This window comes from Physeter macrocephalus, chromosome 4 (assembly GCF_002837175.3).
Source record: "Physeter macrocephalus isolate SW-GA chromosome 4, ASM283717v5, whole genome shotgun sequence".
Lineage (NCBI taxonomy): Eukaryota > Metazoa > Chordata > Mammalia > Artiodactyla > Physeteridae > Physeter > Physeter macrocephalus.
This window is the reverse complement of record NC_041217.1, coordinates 133,966,539-133,981,898: the sequence shown is the minus strand read 5'-3', so window position 1 is coordinate 133,981,898 and position 15,360 is coordinate 133,966,539. Positions and strand designations below refer to the sequence as shown.

Sequence of the window (15,360 nt, the reverse complement as noted above, 5' to 3'; positions counted from 1 at the left end):
CCCTGCAACGGGAAAGGCCCCAACAGTGGGAGGCCTGCGTACCGCAAAAAAAAAAAAAAAAAAAAAAAAAAAAAAAAAAAAAAAAAAAATTCAGGGGAAAAAAAAAAAGAAACAAGAAAGTTCCTAAAAGCAAAACTTGAATTTGCTGCACTCCAACAACTATTTAACACAGCATTTACCTTGTATTAGGTATTGTAAGTAACCTAGAGATAATTTCAAGTGTAAGGGAAAATGTGCATAGATTATATGCACGCAGTATACCATTTTATATAAGGAACTTGAGCATCTGCAGATTTTGGTGTCCATGGGGGTCCTGGAACCAATTCCCTATAGATACTGAGCGACAACTATATATCAATTAGATTTGCTTTATATTTGTTGTTTAGATATTTATTATATTTATTTATCCATCTATCAGAGTCTAAGAGGATAAATTACCTCTTTTTTTTTTAACATTTTTTTCCCCTACTACCACAGATTATGCGGTCAAATTTCCCACATTTGGGGAAATCATGGGGGTCAGCACATCTGTAATGCAATGGATAAGCCATGCCCTGGGAAAACCACCTTCATGATCATGGTATCTCCCCTGCCAGGTAAGTATATAAATTACCTTTTAATACCATGATTTTATTGTTGTTAATGTCTTCTTGCATCTCTTATAATTTCTGTTGTATGAATATTGCTGCTGTGTAATTTGGTTCACTGATTTTCAAAATTCTTATAGCCTCATTGTGAATTGCACCCTTTACCATTATACAATATCTTCCTTGTTTGGCTTAGCATTTTTTTAAACCTGAATTCAATGTTTTCTCATATGAATGCGCAACCTCAGCTTTCTTTCAATTTGCATTTGCCTGTTACACATTTCCACCTTTTTAACCTTTCTGGCTTAACCTGAATTTTGCTTTGTGATTCAGTCTGATAGTGTTTTTGTGAGTTAATACCCATTTATACTTATTGATGTAAGAGATATGTTTGGCTCTTATTTCTGTCATCTAGTTGTATGCTATATTCTCAACTTTACATACATTTTACTTTTAAAGTAAGTAATGGGTTTTTTGTACCAACTTTATTGAAGTATAATTTTCATATGATAAAGTGAATATCTTCAAAATGTACACTTTGATAACTTTTGACATATGTATGGGTATATATGTATATTTGTATACAACCATCACCACAATCTAGATAGTGTACATGTTCATCATGACCCAAATTTTTCTCAAGCTTTTTGCAATCTCTCCCTCCCATTCTAGTCCACTTCCCACTCACACCCCCAGCAAACACAGATCTGCATTCTACCACTATGGATTTGTTTGTATTTTTTTAGATTTTTCTATCAATGGAATCATACAATATATATTCTTTTTTTGTCTGACTTGTATTCACACAGCATAATTTTAAGATTCATCCTTATTGCTGGATGTATAATACTTCATTCCTTTTTTTTGCTGAGTAGTATTGTATTGTATAAATATACCACAATTTGTTGACCCATTCTCCTGTTGATGAACATTTGTGTTATTCCCAGTTCTTAGCTATTACATATAAACCTGTGATAAACATTCATATACATACTCATATTAATATTGTTTTAAAAATTCTCTGTCTAAATTAAAAGTTATTCTCTTAGATAATACCTAGAAGTGGAATGACAAGATAGGTGCATGTTTAAAATCATAAGAAACTTCCAAACTATTTTTCAAAGTAGTTGTACCATTTTATAGTCCTACTATCAGTGCATGAGCGTTCTGGTTGTTCTACACCCAAGCCTACACTAGAAATGGTCAGTCTTTCTAACTGTACTTATTCTAATACACATGTAGTGGTATTTAATTATGGTCTGAATTTGCACTTCCCTAGTGATGTTGAGCTTTTTTTGTATGCTTATTTGTCATCCATATTTCCTTTGGTGAAATGTCTGTTTAAGTCTTTTGGGTTGTTTTCTCATTACTGAGTTTTGAGAGTTATTTATATACAGTTAACCTTTGATCAACATCAGTTTGAACTGTGTGGGTCCACTTATATGTGGATTTGTTTTTCAATAAACATGTACTAAATGATCTGTGGTTGGTTGAATCCACGAATGTGTAACTGGATATGGAGGGCCGCTGAAAGTTATACATGGATTTTCAACCGTGTGGAGGGTTGAAAATCCACACGGTTGTTCAAGGGTCAACTATAGTCTGTGTACAAGCACTTTACAGATATAAGCTTTACACACATTATCTCCCAGTTGATGGTTTATCTTTTCATTCTCTTAATAGTATCTTTCAAGAAAAATTAAGTTCTTAATTTTTGATGAAGTCCAATTTATCAATTTGTTCTTTAATGGATCATGGTTTTGATGTTGTATCTAAGAAAACTTTCTGACTCAAGGTCAAAAATTTTCTTCTATGCTTTTTTTTAAGATGTTTTATAGTTTGGGGTTTCACATTTATGTCTGTGATCCATTCTGAGTTAATGTTTGTGCATGATGCAAGGTATAAATCAAAGTTCAATATTTTTGCAATTGGATACAGATTATCCAGTTGTCCTAGTACCATTTGTTGAAAAGACTATCCTTTCCCACTAAATTGCCTTTACAACTTTGTCAAAAATCAATTGTTCATATATGTATGGCTCTACTTATTGATTCTCTATTCTGTTCCGTTGAATTATTTGTTTGCCATTTCACCAATACCACACTGTTCTGATACCTGCAGCTTTATAATACATTTTGAAATCAGGTAGCGTTAAGTCTCTAATTTTATTATTTTTCAAAGTTGTTTTGGTTATTCAAGGTGCCTCTCCCGTTGTGGAGCACAGGCTCCGGATGCGCAGGCTCAGCGGCCATGGTTCACGGGCCTAGCCGCTCCGTGGCATGTGGGATCTTCCCAGACCAGGGCACGAACCTGTGTCCCCTGCATCGACAGGCAGACTCTCAACCACTGTGCCACCAGGGAAGCCCTATTCAAGTTTCTTTATATTTCTATATTGATTTTAGAAATAGCTTGTCAATTGATACAAAAATGTCCACTGAGGTTGTGATTGAGATTGTGATGAATCTATAGATTAACTTGGGTAGCACTAACATCTTAACAATATTAGGTCTCCGGTCTCATGAAGAAGATGCATCTCTCCATTTACTTAAGTCTTCTGTTACTTCTCTCAGCAATGTTTTATAGTTTTTAGTGTACAGGTCTTGCACATCTTTTGTCATATTTATCCCTGAGTAGTTCACATTTTTTAATGCTATTGTAAATATTATTTTCAACAACTTAAATTTCCAATTTTTCATTACTACTAAATAGAAATACAGTTGATTTTTAATATTAATCTTGTATCCTGTGACCTTGCTGAACTCATTAGTTCTAGTAGCTTTGTTCTAGATTCCATCAAATTTTCTGTAGACTATAATGTTGTCTAAGAATAAAGAGAATTTTATTTCTTCTTTTCTAATCTGGATTCCCTTTATTTTTTCTTGCCTTATTGCACTGGATAGAAACTCCATTGCAATGTTGATAAAATGTGATGAGAGTTGATATCATTGTTTTTTCCCAGTGTTCGGGGGAAGCATTCATTCTTTTACCATTAAGTAGGATGTTAGCTGTAGGTTTTTCATAGATACCATTAAACAGGTTGAGAAAGTTCCCTTCTATTCCTAGCTTGCTAAGAGTTTTTATCAGGAATGGATATTTCATCTATTGAGATAAACATAATGTGTGTGTTTTTTTTTTACTTTGCTAATATGATAAATGTCATTGGCTGATTTTTTAATATTAAACCAACTTTTCATTCCTTGGATAAACTCCATTTGGTCACAAGTATTACTATTTTTATATATGTTCAATTCAATTTGCTAAAATTTTGTTTAAATTTTTGCCTCTATGTTCATGAGGAATATTTGCTGGTAGGTTTTTGTTTTTGTTTATTTTTTTTCTTTGTCTGGTTTTGGTATCAGTGTAATTCTGGCACCACAGAATTAGTTGGAAAGTATTCCTTCCTTTTAATTTTCTGGGAGAGTTTGTGTAGATTGTGTAAAATCTTCCTTAAATGTTTGGTAAGATTCATCCAATGAAGCCAGTTGGGCCTAGAATTAGTTTTTCCAACTACAAATTCACTTTCTCTAACAGAGGGCAATTCAGGTTTTCTATTTCTTAAGTGAGCTTTAGTAGTTTGTATTCTTCAAGGAATTTGTCCTTTTCATCTAAGTTTTCAAATTTATTGGCATAGCATTGTTCATAATATTCCCTAGTAATCCTATTAATATCTGAAGTGATGTTGTCTTTCTGATTCTTGATATTGAAAATTTGTCTCTTCTTTTTTTTCCCTGATTAGTTCAACTAAAGTTTTATTGATTTATTGACTTCCTTAAAGAACAAACTTTCATTTTCATTGATTTTTCTCCATTGATTTTCTGTTTTCTAGTCCATATTTTCTGCTCTGGCCTTTACTATTTCCTTTCTGCTGCTCATTTTGGGTTTGATTTGCTCTTTTGTTTCTAGTTTCTTAAGGTAGAAGCTGAAGTCATTGATTTGAGAGCTTTCTTTTTTACTAATATAAGCATTTTAGTGCTATAAATTTTCCTATAGGTACTGCTTTAGCAGCATTCTACAAGTTTTAATATGAAGTATTTTTATTTTCATTAAGTTCCAAATACTTTATAATTTCCTTTGCTTTCGTCTTTGACCCATGAGTTACTGACAAATGCAAGAGTGCTAATCCTTTTGGAGGGTTCTTTCCCTGGTCTTGGATAACCTCCTCATGTGTGTGCTGACCAAAACCCTGTGCAGCTCTTCAAAGTCCTCTGTCTATGAGTCTTTCCTCTCAGTACTCTGTCCTGTGAATTCTATCTGCCTTTGTCTCTCTGAACTCTCAGCTTCATCTCCTCAACTCAGGGAGTCTTCTAGGCTCTGCCTGGATTCCTTCCTTATGCCCAAAACTGAAAACTCTCTCAAGATAGTAAACTGGGGCAGTTGTAGGTCTCACCTTATTTGTTTCCTGTCTTTCAGAGATAACTGTTCTTCATTTCCAGATATCTAGAGTCTTGAAAAACATTGTTTAATATATTTTGTCTGGTCTTTTTGGTTGTTTCTGGGTGGGAGAGTAAATTCAGTCCCTCTTATCCATCTTGGCTGGAATCAGAAGGTAGTTAGCCTTTATTTACAATTATTTATGTATTTATGACATTCACTATATAAATGGTTTTGATTTGTTATTTTTACATATAGTTTTTCTGCTATTTAGGATGGTTTGTATTTCTGTTCTAGTGGTTACCATGTTAATTATATCTTTATGTAACACCTTTAGTTCTCTCTACTTTTTGGACAGTATCTATTAATTCATTACTCTAAGCAATGACACAATTAGTGTGCTTGTCTTCCTCTTCTTCTTCTTAACAAACCAATTTCAGTCAACAACATTATCTTTCTTAGTGTGCATGTTTGCATAGATACTTATGTAATTAAGCTTATATTTCAATTACTTGAATCTTCAACTTTTTTCCCCTGTTCTTATTGTGTCTTTAGTATAATTTCTTAGTAGGATAATGGGGAAAATGTTGACTTAAGACATATTTGCATTGGAAGTCCCAAATGCCTCAGTTTAGGATAGAGAGACATGCATCTGAGCCCTGGCTCTCTTAATTACCAGCTCTATTGTGACCTTGGAGTAGATGTTTAACCTATTAAAGCCTCAATTTCCTAGTCTTTAGGATGGGATAATAAGATCTCTCTTTTAAAACTGTGATGAGACTTAAAAAATATAATACATGTGAAATGCTTAGAAAGCACCTAGAAAACATTAGACACTGTTATTATTAATACAAGTAAAAATCAACAAGCAAACATCAATATAGTACATACCACACACCAGGTTCTGGGATCGCTGCCTTACATTCCTTATTTCACTTAATCTTTACAATGAATCTGTGGCAAATTTACTGCCTTCATATTAGAGATGAGGGAGGGAGGCTACAGGAGGTTAAGAATATAACCAAAGTCATCCAGTACAGAAGTGACAATGGTGGGAATTAAAACCCAAATATTCTGATGCCAAGTTCAGAGCTCTCACCACTACCCCACAGTTGCCTTTATTATCCTGAACTCTGCCCTGCTAATGAAAGAGTGCACACACACACACACACCCACCCACACACACACACACACATATACACACACCCACACGTGTGTGTACTCACTTTATTCTGAGAACAAATTTGGCCTTACAGCTCAGTACGTAGACAGGATACACCTGGGCGAATATAATTTGCCTGTTTTTCCAAACACTAGGTTCAGAGTCTGGCTTGCGAACAAGGTACAGATGGAAATCTTCCTGGACTCAGACCAAGAAGAGGAGAAAGGGTGGGAAAGGCTTTCCCATGGCCTGCAGTAGCACTGAGTAAACCCAACTTAGACTGATACTTGGAGATTAGCTGGAGGAATCATGCCTTTGGCTCCCACTGGCTGACCCAGCACTTCACAGAGTTCTTCAGCATCCATGCCCTCTTGCACTTTTCACAGCAGTATTATAGCTGGGGAAATGGAGACTCAGAAATGTTAATGTCTTGCCCAAGGCCACAGAGCTAATTGGCGATGGGGCCCAGATGTCCTAACCACCTGTCCAGTGCTTTTCTCATGATATATTTCTGGCTTCGTGGAGGGCATTTACCCTCTCATAGTTCTGACTGTACCCCACAGATGTGTAAGTCAATATTTAACTGGACATGTCCATGTCCTCAGCACTATACTATGAGCTGCAAGAGATAAAAAGACATAAAAGTTGTCCTTGTTCTCAATACTCATTCATTCATTTATTCACTCATTCATTCATTCTAAGAATTCATTAGACGTCAGGCCCTGTGAGGAGAGCCCAATACTCCTCAAAGGGCTCACTGTGTAATGGAGGAGACAGATTCAGAAGCCGACTGCTCCGATTCAGGGGGAGAAGCTAAAATAAGACTATCTGGGGTGTGATAAGCATGCTGTTGACAGTACTCTACTTTGCCTGTGGGATCCAGGAAGGCATCCTTGAAAGGAGCTGAGCCCGGAAGGGTCCATAGGAGCTGAGGGAGTGGGATCCGACACCTGACGCCCACAGAGGCAGACGTGAGCCTGTGCACTCAGAGGACCACAAGTGCTTCGGCGTGGCTCAGGCCGGGGGAGGTGGGAGCAAAGATGAGAGCGAGGCAGAGGTCGTGCGGAGTAGTTTCGACTCTCCCCTGTAGATGAGGGAAAGACATTCTAAGATGAAAGCAGAAAAGCGGTGAGATGGTCAGAGTTTTTTAAAATTGAGGTATAGTTGATTTACAGTACATGTGTTTCAGGGGTACAACATAGTGATTCACAATTTTTAAAGATTATAATCCATTTATAGTTATTATAAAATATTGGTTATATTCCCTCTGCTGTACAATATAGCCTTGTATCTTATTTATTTTGTACATAACAGTTGGTACCTCTTAATCCCCTCCTCCTAACTTGCCCCTCCCCTCTCCCCACTGATAACCACTAGTTTGTTCTCTATATCTATGAGTCTGATTGGATTTGATTAGAAAGCTCACTGGCGCAGGTCGGAAGAATAGACTGATGGAGTGGGAACAATGAAGAGGCTGGTTAAGGTTAGGGCCCACGCTGGGGGGTGGCAGTAGGAATGGGGAGGATTTCTCTGGCTAACTAACCCCTACTCAGATTTTAAGGCTCAGCACAGACAGCAGCTCAATGGACCTTCAGTCTCATTAGAAGCTCCTCCTCTGGTGCCCTGAAACCCTGCTCCCGGGTCCATAAGCAGAGGCAGAGTTCAGTGGTGGTTAACAGCAATGGCTTTTTAGCTGGCTTTGAAGCTTTTTAAACCATTGCATCCTGCCTCAATGGCTGCCCAGCTGTGTGACCTTGGGCAAGTTGCTTATTTACTCTGTTGTCTAGGTTTTCTTATCTATAAAATAAAGATAATTAGGACAGCGTCTAACAGTGTTGAGGGTGCAATAAAAGTGGGCTTTTATTACCATCACACACATTCACTGTAGGGGAATTGTGTGTCTATGGGTGTATCTGACCAGTCTGGAAGCTCCTTGGGGAAAGGTATCCTCATGTCCAGCAGAGAGCCTGGGACAGAGCAGGCTGTCAGGGAATATCTGTTGAATGGAATGGAGATGATGGTGAAGACACATTCAAGAGCTAGTTAGGAGTTAAATCCTCCTTCCCTGAGGGACTGATTAGACATGAGGAAGAGGGTTAACAAGGAGAATAAAATCATTCCCAGGTTCTGAACTGGGACCGGAGGAGGATGATGGTGCCATGACTGAGACAGGGAGTTTGAGAGAAGGAGTTGGTTCAGAGGGTAAGTGGCTAATCTGTCCAAGATCAAATCTATAGTAACTAGTGAAGCTGAGGTTGGAACCCAGGTCTGTTCATATTCCATAGACAGTTTATGTAACCTGCATGTCTACACCTGGCATAGGACCTAATGCAGTGGGTATTTAGCAATATATGGCAGATGAGCTGGTTAGTGCTTGAATGAATGGATTTGTTTAGTAGATGCCAGGGTATCAAGGTTACTTTTATTTTCATGGTAAACAGATGTCTGTGGAGGTAGGGGGAAAGAAAGAAGAAAAGAGAGAGAGAGAGAGAGAGCGGGAGGGAGGAAGGAAGGAACGAAAGGAAGGAAAGAAAAGAAAAGAAAAAAGAGAAAGAAGAAAAGAAAGTCACCATGAAAGATTAAAGAAGAAAGAACTAGTCAGCAATATTTCAAGTGAATAAACATGAGGCGCCATCTTCCTTCTTTTTCCCTTTTTCTGACATATCAGGACATTTTTTATGATCTCCAGCTTCTTAACCTACTCTTGCAAACTGCTAGAAAGGATGACTAAAACTACCCCCCAGGAAGTTTTGCAAAGCCCAAGCCAAAAAACAAAACAAACAGACAAACAAAAAAAATGTGCTATCAAGGACTCTAGGAACATAGGAAAATGCCTGATGGCAAAGGAACCAGTCATACAGGCTTCTCTACATACAATTCCTATGTCAATCACCACCTCCTCAGAAACAGGTTTCTTAGGTTAAGCTGCTTTTGGGACTGGCATATGGGTATTAGGAAAGAATTGTCGGCTGTGTCCCTATTTGAAATTGATAAGCTCTCCTTCAGTGCAAGCTTGGTGAGTAGGGTAGTAATAATTACAGTAATTCTGATATAAAATTATATAATTTATAATATTAATATATTAATATTATATAATTATATTAATGCCTATAATTTTTGAATGTTTACTACTTTCAGAAACTGGTGAGTGCTTTCCATATGCTATTTCATTGAAACCTTACCAAATCCTACAAGACACTTAACTGTTCTCCCCATTTGAGAGGGGGAAACGAAGCCTCAGAGAGATTAAGTAACCAAAGCCTCAGAGAGGTTAAGTAACTTGACCAAAGTCACACAGCAAGTAAGTGGGGAATCAGGATCTGAACCCCAGCTTGCCTGATTCCAAAGCTCATGATGCAAACCCTAACCCATGCACCATTTTTCTCCTCGACTCTGAATTTGGGGCTGTGCATGGTTTAACTGTATACATGTAATAAGCCTCGTTGAGGCAGGGAGCTCACATCTAACTCCAGGTATGACAAGATAAGCGTGTCCCTGTTCAAAGGCTCTTTGTCAGTCCAAAAGAATTAGAGGGGTGTTGTGCAGGGATCAAGAGACATGGATTCAGAGAACTAGGTCCAGATATTGACTTTGCCACTTACTGGCCGTGAGCTTCTGTTGCATCGTTTAAATACTCTGGGCCTCTGTTAGTGTCTTAGTTTTCATGCGCCTTCTCCCCTCCCCCCAACACACAGACTCTTTGGAATAGGGAATAAAAGGGTTTATCTAAATGATCTTTCAAAGCTTTTAGAAAACTGATTTTGTTTTATTTCAACATTTGTGTCTTTTCTAATAAAAACTTTCCTAGCTAAAAAGTAATACATACTTACTAAAGAAAAAACATACCTGCTCAAGGAAAAGTACATGAAAAAGTGATACACACTTGTTTAAGAAGGATATAGAAAAGTAGAAAGAAGTCTGATTCTTTTTAGTGCAAATGCAGTCACTATTCAAATTATGAATTTAAAGGACTCACAAAGAGGCTTGATACGTTTTAACATTTAACAACAACAATGAAAAATCAAGTGTGGGCACTTCTTGTCATTTTTCTAAATATTTCTTGACTTTCCTTTTGAAGACTTTTGTATTTCATATCTACCTTTCAGTGTTTAGGTATAAAGGCAAGTTCTTATGAAGGCTTTTTTATTCCTTTGATGACTGCAAATAAAGTAAACCCAAACAAAAACTTCCTGGGGAGTATTTATTTTTCCAAAATAATTCACTCCACAACCTCTTGCTAAGAGCCCACCGTGTCTGGGACTTACACAAGGAGACACACAGAATACAGCCTGGTGCTTGGTGAGGAGGCCCCAAGCCTAGTGGGAGAAAGAGTGAGTGAAGGTAAGCGCCCTGAGAGTGTGTAGGCAGAGCTATTAATCTGTCACAGAGGAAGGGACAAAGGCTGCGTCTGGAAGAGTGGACTGACATCCAACAGATGGCAGAGCCTTAGAAAAGCAACCACCTAGACAAGCTCTTGTTTGGTTATCTAGTGCTAGCGGGACATACAATTTATCTTCCACGCTAGGGTACTTGATAATAAAAGGAGAACTACTGATAATTATTTCAGGACCTTGGGTGAAAACCAGAACTTCCTGGGCAAACAAGATCAGATGGCCACCTGACTTCATGCTAACATTTTGTTATTGTGAAGAACAGGGCTCTGAATCTCCTTCTTTACACATTGGAACCTGTGATGAAAATGACACGTTCAAAATGCCCCAGGGAAGCCTTCCCCACCCTGGCTAACTTCCTGAACAAGTTATAGAGGTTCCCCTAACAATGCTTTTCAGTCCTGTTGCTGGACTTTAGCATAACACAGTGAATTGTTCCAATTTAGAAGCACACTCTTGAAACATCCTTAAATTAGCTTCGTAGTGCTGTAATGCAAGATTTTCCAAACCACACTGATATGCAGCCTTATGATTTACCACAATGCTTTTGGTAATGCTTTCGGTTAGGGCACTCAATGCCCTAACTCTAAATGTTTCCACTTGATGTTCCTTGATTTGTTTATTTACGTGTTTAGTTGCAATCCTAAAAAGGCAGCCAAGATTCTCTCTTTGCAGGGACTATTTGGAAAAGTCTTGGGAATTGAAGAGGAAATACAACATGTTTTAAAATGGGACTGGTGTCATCTAGATGTGACATCTGTTGGCATGCCATGGGCGAAAAGAATAGCATACACAAAGGCATGGAGGAGGGAACAAACATGGAGTATTTAGGGAACCGTATGGAATTCTCTGGCTGGAAATAGGACTGGGTATACGATGGGAGAAGAGGTGAAAAGGGTGAGTTGGGACTAGATAGTGGAGGGCCTTGAGTGCCACCCCATGGACTTTGGACTTCATCTTGTTGGCAATGATGAGTCTCTATAGCTATTCAAGCAGGATATTTATTTTCGGTAAAAGGACAAACCGAACAGAGCCAGGCAAAGTCAGTAATCCTGGAGCCAATTTCTCCTTTCAGGGCTTCCCTGGTGGCTCAGTGGATAAGAATCTGCCTGCCAAGGCAGGGGACATGGGTTCGATCCCTGGTCTGGTAAGATCCCACATGCTGCAGAGCAACAAAGCCCGTGCGCCACAACTACTGAGCCTGAGCTCTAGAGCCTGCGAGCCACAACTACTGAGCCCACGCGCCTAGAGCCCGTGCTCAGCAACGAAAGAAGCCACCACAATGAGAAGCCCGCTCACCGCAATGAAGGGTGGCAACCGCTCGCCGCAACTAGAGAAAGTCCGCATGCAGCGCAGCAACGAAGACCCAACGCAGCCAAAAAATTTTTTAAAAAATAAATAAATAAACTAGCCCTGCCTCCCCAGGGAACCATTAAAAAAAAAAAAATTTCTCCTTTCAGTTTTGCAGTCCTGACTTGCTCCAAACTTTCTGTTTACGTGTTCCCTAAAATACCACCTCCAAGGGAATGTATCTCAACTGACTGGTGATCACAGACACAAATTTCTGATTCTTTGCATTCAACCAATCCCAGTCTAGGCTGTACTGAAATACATCCCTCAGCTCTATCCCCAGGTCAGACTCTGTGGATGAGAGACCTGGGCCAGGCCCAGAAAGCTGAGAACAGAGGCTTCTGTCTTCTGACCACTCCGTAGTAAACTGCACCTGAAGACTTCCAGGGGGTTGGTGGGGGGCGAATTATAATCTCCCTTCCCTTAACCCTGTACCTAAGCCATGACTGCCTTGAGTCTAAGTCCAAAGTCATGAAGCAAATGTAAAAATGGCAGCTTTACCCTTCTCAGCTATTCAGCATGCCTAATAATGGACTGGCTTGAAAGATAATAGGTTCCTTGTCCTCACAGGTATTTGAACAGGCTCTAGGGAGGATTCTCACAGGCAGTAGGGAATTGGAATCCGACAAACAAGGACTCTACTCCCTGTCCAACTACTTCCAACCTCTGAGCCTCTGTTTTCTCAGCTGTAACACAGGATCACAGTAATACCTCTTTATAGGGTTATTGAGAAAAATAAACAGGATAATGATGGCACATGGCCCAAGGCCCAGCGCTAATATGTGCTCAGTAAAAGCTGGCCATAATCATGGTTAACACAATCACCTACCAGTGGTTGAGGTTTGTGCTTCCAATGGTGAGCCAGTCATTTATTTCTGGGTATGACCTCTAACTTGGAACATTACCCCAGTAAAAGCCCTACAGGCAAAGAATTAATACCACTGACTATTACTTTGCAAAGACCATCCAGCTGTGGGAGCCAAACTTCTCTTTCAGTTGGAGAGAGTGAGGAAGAGCCAGGCAGGCCCAAGCCCACACATTAAGTTAGAGACAGATTCAGGACAAGGTCCTAGGTCCCTCGACACTTACCCCATGCTCAGTGACATTCTTTTTATGTTTCACTTTCTGTTAACAAGCAGAATTCAGGACCTCAGCAATCCCGTCTTCATTCAATGGACATCTGTCACTCAAGAGATTCGCAGTGATATATTTAGATCTACACAGATCTAGATGTGCGTTCAATCCTACAGCAAGGCCATGAGGCTGATCTCATTGTTAATTTCCATTTTATGACAAGAGAAGTGAGGCAGAGAGAACTGAAGTTACTTATTCAAGCCCTACAGCCAGCAAGTGGTAAAGCCAAGATTTGAGCCAGGGTTTGAGCCTGGGCAGTTGGGCTTCTAAGCCTGTACTTAATTACAACACCACACTGACCCTCCCAAGGTGAAAAAAGTGTACAGTGTCTGCCTCAGAGAAGCACACTCCCTGGAGAAGAGACACAGTCCACAAGGGTGTGCGGTCACATGCTACAGGCACCAGGAGAACAAAAGAGGGAGGGTTTGTTCTACGAGGGGAAGAGGAAGAGAATTAGGAAAGCTGCCTGGAGGAAGTGACCTTTACCCACTTTTCCAGAGCTCACTCCTTTTCCTCCAAATTGGTGAGCCTGGGGGAAGAGAAGGCATTCCCTGTAGATGGAGGCACGTCTGCTGAGGCTGGCAGGTGTGGACTAGCTGGGGTTTAAGGGGCACCCAGAAGGAGGGAGGCCAGGACACCAGGTACTAACTCAGTGTGTGACGTGGGCAAGTTACTTAACCTCCAGGAGCCTCAACTCTCCCACCTGTATAACACTTGCTTTGTGAAGCTGTTTGAATATTACGTGAGGTCATGTGTATATACTTTCCAGCCCAGAGTTATTCCTCTTTCTTTATTGACATCTCATAAAACTATTTCCCTCAGTAAAAACTTTTAATTGAGCCTATTTTTTTTACACCTATGCTCACAGTAGCATTAGTAATAATCCTGAGTGTCATTATTAGTCATTGGTAATAACAATATAATAATAATGTTAATTGACTTGATTGAGGGCACTAAATACTTAATATGTATAATCTCTATCTAATCTACTCCTCAGAACATATCTTAGAGATAGGTATAACTATCCCCATTTTATAGATGAGGACAGCAAGGCTCAGAGAGATGAAGAAATTTACACAAAGTTCACCGGCTAGGAAGTGGCAGAAGTGTACTCAGACCCAGGTCTGTCTGTCCAGAAAAATGTCTGACAGGGAATGCCCTGGGTTTGAGTTCATGTTGGTCTTGGCAATGTCCCTCAGCCTCTTTCTCAGAAAGAAAACAAACATTCTAAGCATTTTGCTAACACTGTGTAACACCAACGCCCTAGAGGGGGAGGGACAAGCCAGGCTGAAGCAGGAAGATCGCTCCATATTTGGAGGGTGGGCCTGGGGCGGCCGCCTAGTCTCCCAGCCTGGCTGTCTTGGCCAGAGCCTGACTGCACCTGGAACCTTGAGCCACCTTCAGGTGACTCTGGGCAGCCGGGGTGCCCAGCCCGCCCGCCCGCAGGGACTGTCACCCACCGGGGAGGCCGCGCGCCGGTAACCCAGCTCGTTCCCACGTGGGTGGCACCCAGGCAGCAGGGAGTTAATCTGCTATCTGTTGGGAAGGCTTCCAGAACCCTCCTCCCAGCCTCCCAGTTTGCTCAGGGCCGGGCTCTTCAGAAACTGAAACCAGCAGGACGCCAGGCCCCGCCAGCCCTCGTGGGATCCTGCCCGGGCTTACCTTCTATGGGGAGGCCCGGGAGGACTGGGCGGAGAGGAGCGTGCAGCCTGCGCAGGGCCGGCGACGTGGCGGCCCGGCTCCCTCCCCTCCTCCCAAGAGTCACCCCCGCCCCTGCTCTGGGGACCTGCTGCGCCCCGGGGAAGCACGTGGGTCCACCGGCCCCCGCCCCCGCCCCCGGGGTGGCTGGAATCCCGGTCCCGGCCTCACCACCTCTGAGCTCAGGGCCGGGCTCTTCAGAAACTGAAACCAGCAGGACGCCAGGCCCCGCCAGCCCTCGTGGGATCCTGCCCGGGCTTACCTTCTATGGGGAGGCCCGGGAGGACTGGGCGGAGAGGAGCGTGCAGCCTGCGCAGGGCCGGCGACGTGGCGGCCCGGCTCCCTCCCCTCCTCCCAAGAGTCACCCCCGCCCCTGCTCTGGGGACCTGCTGCGCCCCGGGGAAGCACGTGGGTCCACCGGCCCCCGCCCCCGCCCCCGGGGTGGCTGGAATCCCGGCCTGTCTCGCACCACCTCTGAGACGCTGAGTATGCCACTAAACCTCTGAGTTTCGGTTTCTTTCGCTGTAAAATGGGGATAAATAATGCTTAGCCTCTGGAATCAGTAACATCTATCCAGTGCCTCGGATCCAAAAGAAAAACTCCATATATGGTGACTGTATTGGCATCTTTGTTATTAGTATTGCTGTTCTCACGATGGGTTGGGCAG

General features: G+C 41.3%; 1 long non-coding RNA gene and 1 pseudogene across 2 annotated transcripts in view; both read right to left on the bottom strand.

Moving 5' to 3' along the window:
- The window catches only part of LOC114486226 (uncharacterized), a 21,794-nt gene extending 7,000 nt beyond the window's left edge, over positions 1 to 14,794 (bottom strand). Inside the window, exons 1-2 of one of the 2 annotated variants that reach the window (XR_003679623.2) lie at positions 14,658 to 14,794; positions 6,986 to 7,226 (exon numbers count right to left, since the gene is read on the bottom strand). This is a non-coding gene — a long non-coding RNA (uncharacterized lncRNA). The remainder of the gene's footprint in view (positions 1 to 6,985; positions 7,227 to 14,657) is intronic. The other variant, XR_003679622.2, reaches the window with a different exon arrangement.
- LOC112063891 (uncharacterized) lies at positions 424 to 604 on the bottom strand (annotated as a pseudogene).
- Positions 14,795 to 15,360: the final 566 nt, after the last annotated feature.